The sequence below is a fragment of the Poecilia formosa genome, unplaced genomic scaffold (assembly GCF_000485575.1).
Source record: "Poecilia formosa unplaced genomic scaffold, Poecilia_formosa-5.1.2 Scaffold1358, whole genome shotgun sequence".
NCBI lineage: Eukaryota > Metazoa > Chordata > Actinopteri > Cyprinodontiformes > Poeciliidae > Poecilia > Poecilia formosa.
In genome coordinates this window covers 7,295-10,748 of record NW_006801297.1, presented here as the reverse complement: position 1 = coordinate 10,748, position 3,454 = coordinate 7,295, and the positions used below count along the sequence as shown (strand labels likewise).

The 3,454-nt window shown below is 34.8% G+C and overlaps 1 pseudogene; it reads left to right on the top strand.

The window, feature by feature from the left end:
• Positions 1-226: 226 nt before the first annotated feature.
• LOC107835260 (C-type mannose receptor 2-like) lies at positions 227-2,521 on the top strand (annotated as a pseudogene).
• Positions 2,522-3,454: the final 933 nt, after the last annotated feature.

The following is a 3,454-nucleotide window of genomic DNA, read 5'->3' as shown; positions in this document are numbered from 1 at the left end:
AACCACTGCCCTATGGTATTTCATAATTTGTTTTTATGGCAAAAATGGGATTCTTCCTGGTTTGAATATTTAAAAGAGAAATATTCGAATAGCTTCTCTTCAGACACGTGTGTCTGAAACACAACATTTATTACTGATTCAACAAAAAAGATGAATGATGTTCATCCTTTCTATTAACATCACTTGTGAAAAATTATCTAATGTTATTTCTCTGTCCAGTGGAGGGAGAGCTGCAGCTTTTCACTGTTTAAATGTTCTTCATCCAACAGAGACAAACTGCTGGAGGAAAATAATTCATCTGACAGCAAAGATGCAGTGGAGTCTGATTCTGCTCTTCCTGATGGGTAAGTTGATCTGAAACACAACTAGACTCTCTGGTTTCTGTCACATTACCCAGAGTTGGACTCTGAGGAGATCTGGATGACTTGTCACACAGAAATTAAAATGAGAACACCTGTTTTGTTTTTGTAAAGACAAAGTGATTTAAGCTAGCAGTCATTATTAAGTACTAAATAAAAAACATGTTTCATATTTCAGCTCAGTGTTGTTTCATTGACTGTCAGCTCTATCAGTTTCACTACATTAATGAGAATAAGACCTGGACTGAAGCTCAGCAGTACTGCAGAGAGAAACACACTGACCTGGTCACAGTGACTAACATGAAGGACATGAAGAGACTCATCAACATCTCAGCTGGAGTGGAGTTTAATGAAAGTGAGACAAACTGGAACGATGGAGAACCAAATGATGGAGGAGGAAGTCAAGTAATATATCAGAACTGTGTGATTGTGGATAAAAATCTCAAATGGATAGACACTGAGTGCCAAAGTTCAAATCATTTCCTCTGCTATAATGGTGAGAATATTAATCTATTTATGAATTATTTTTATATGTTTTTGTCCAAACAAGATGAATATAAATGTGTTTGATTACTTCACAGAAACTAATACAACCCATAAATACCACTTGATTAAAGAGATGAAGACCTGGCAGGAAGCTCAGAGTTACTGCAGAGAGAAACACGCAGACCTGATCAGTGGAACGAAGCAGCTACAGGATGAAGAAGTGAAGAAATTGATTAAGTCTAATGATCCCACATACATTGGTCTGTTCAGAGACACCTGGAGGTGGTCAGATGGAAGCAGTTTCTCTTTCAGACACTGGAATCCAATATTTAACAATCACAATCCCAACAGTGGTCAATGTGCCATGACTAAGTTTGATGGTGAAGGCAGATGGACGAATGTGAACTGTGATAATAAAAAAACCCTTCATCTGTTATGATGGTGAGTTTTTAGTTAAAATATAAGTTTACAGTGAATAGTTTTCTAATTCATGTTGTAAGTTTTAATTCTTGCATGTCACAGATAATGTCATTGCATCAAACAAAAACCTCAACATTTGATCAGTATCAGAGACACATAGTACATTCACATTTACTTTAATTAGTTTTTTGGGTTAAAAGTACCTTCAGTAGTAGTTTTAAACCCTAATATATTGTAATTTTACTTGAGCTATATTATTATAAAATAATATTATTCTCTATAGAGTAACATTTATGGATATTCATTGAATAAAGGCCAAACATATTTTAAAAACTCTCTGGACCCAGAAACAAACCTGCAGTTCCTGTTCCAACACAAACTCTATTGTTTTCATGTTATTCTCCACCTGCTGAGCCATTTGGACGTCAAGTTAAAATACAGTGAACCCTGGAAGTACTTTACCTATTTATAGCATATTGTGTATATATTTCCTACTGTTGAAGTATTAGTTTATATGTTGAGGAAAATTGATTTAGAAATGTGTTGTTTCTAATCTATTTTATACATTTGGATTATTTTAATTATTTTTGTCTTCAAAATATGACAATTTGCACACACCTTTATATTTTTGCTAGTATCATGACATCATCTTGAAATGATAAATCAGATTTTATGATCAGTTACTCAGTACTAAAGTATCCTTTTTATCAAATCTTTACTCTTGAGTCATTTCTTAGGCAACTTCTTTTCATTTTACTTGACAATAATTCATTTGAAGTAGTGCTGCTCCTATGGAGGACATTTTTTATTTACTCTACCACGTCTGGTTTAGGACCAAAGACATAACTGTTCTTGTCAAATTAGTTCTTTATTATAATTTTGTAATGTTTGTGTTGATCAATTCTGTGACAGATAAATTGATCCTGATCAAAGAGGCGATGAACTGGGAGGACGCCTTGACCTACTGCAGAGGTCACCACCATGACCTGGTCACCATCACCAACATGGATGATCAGAGATGGATCCAGGAGAAAGTCAAGGAGGCATCGACTGCTTTTGTCTGGTTGGGTCTGCGGTTCAGCTGCCGTCTCAGTGTGTGGTTCTGGGTCTGTCCACCGACTGGTTATGAGAACAAAACCTCAGCTGGACAGACGAGTGACTGTCACATGTATGGAGCCATGGAAACGGGAGGAAAACATAAGTGGTTCCAAAAAAATGGCACAGAAAAGTTTAATTTCATCTGTTCTACTAAATGAAACGTTTTCTCCCTTTTGCTGAACTTGTTCTGAGTCTGTATTTGATTTCAGATATTATTTAAAATAATATTCATATTCTTTAACTGAAGTCGATCTTGCTGCGTTTCTTTTTGATTAAGGAAACATTTTCACTGTGTTTGTTTAAGGACTGGGAAAAATTACTTGTTAGTCAGACACCAGCTGACTAATTTTGAATCTGTAAGTGAATTTGTTTCTCTAAAAATACTGTTAGACTTTTGAATCATATTACAGAGACACTATTTTATTTCTGCTTTATTATTGTGAAAGCTTCTGAATACCTGATGTTTGTTATATAAAAATTTAAATGTAAAACCTGGAATTATGCATCATGTCAAGGCAGATGGAAGAATGAAAACCCTTCATCTGTTCTGATGGTGAGATTTTCTGACAAACACTCATCATGTATCAGAACCACATTTCAAAGATCTATGTTTTATTTATACCTACTTGTGTGCTCTTGATTTAATAAAGTGTTTCATAGTTTATTTTACATTTATGGCTGTTATCTCTCAAATATTCTTTACATCTTTATAACAAATAAAGTGTGAAATCAATTCATGACACGTACATATGTGTAGTAAAATAAGGTTTCAGGTGGATCCAGGAGAAAGTCAAGAACAGATCGACTGATCATGTCTGGATGGGTCTGAGCTTCGGTTCCGGTTCTGTAAGGAGAATCCTAATTTTGAAGGACAATTGTGACATTTCTGCAGCCAGGAGACAAGAAACAACTGAGAGGAATTGAATTTAATTAAAACAAAACAAAAAAAAAAAAAAAAAAACACTGCAACCCAACCAAAGAAAACATGCAAAGCAAATGAACAAGAAGCAAGACGAGCAAAGCACGGAACAACCTAAATAAACCAAACCATGCAAGCAATTGACAAATTAAACCTACATGCAAAGAAAGAA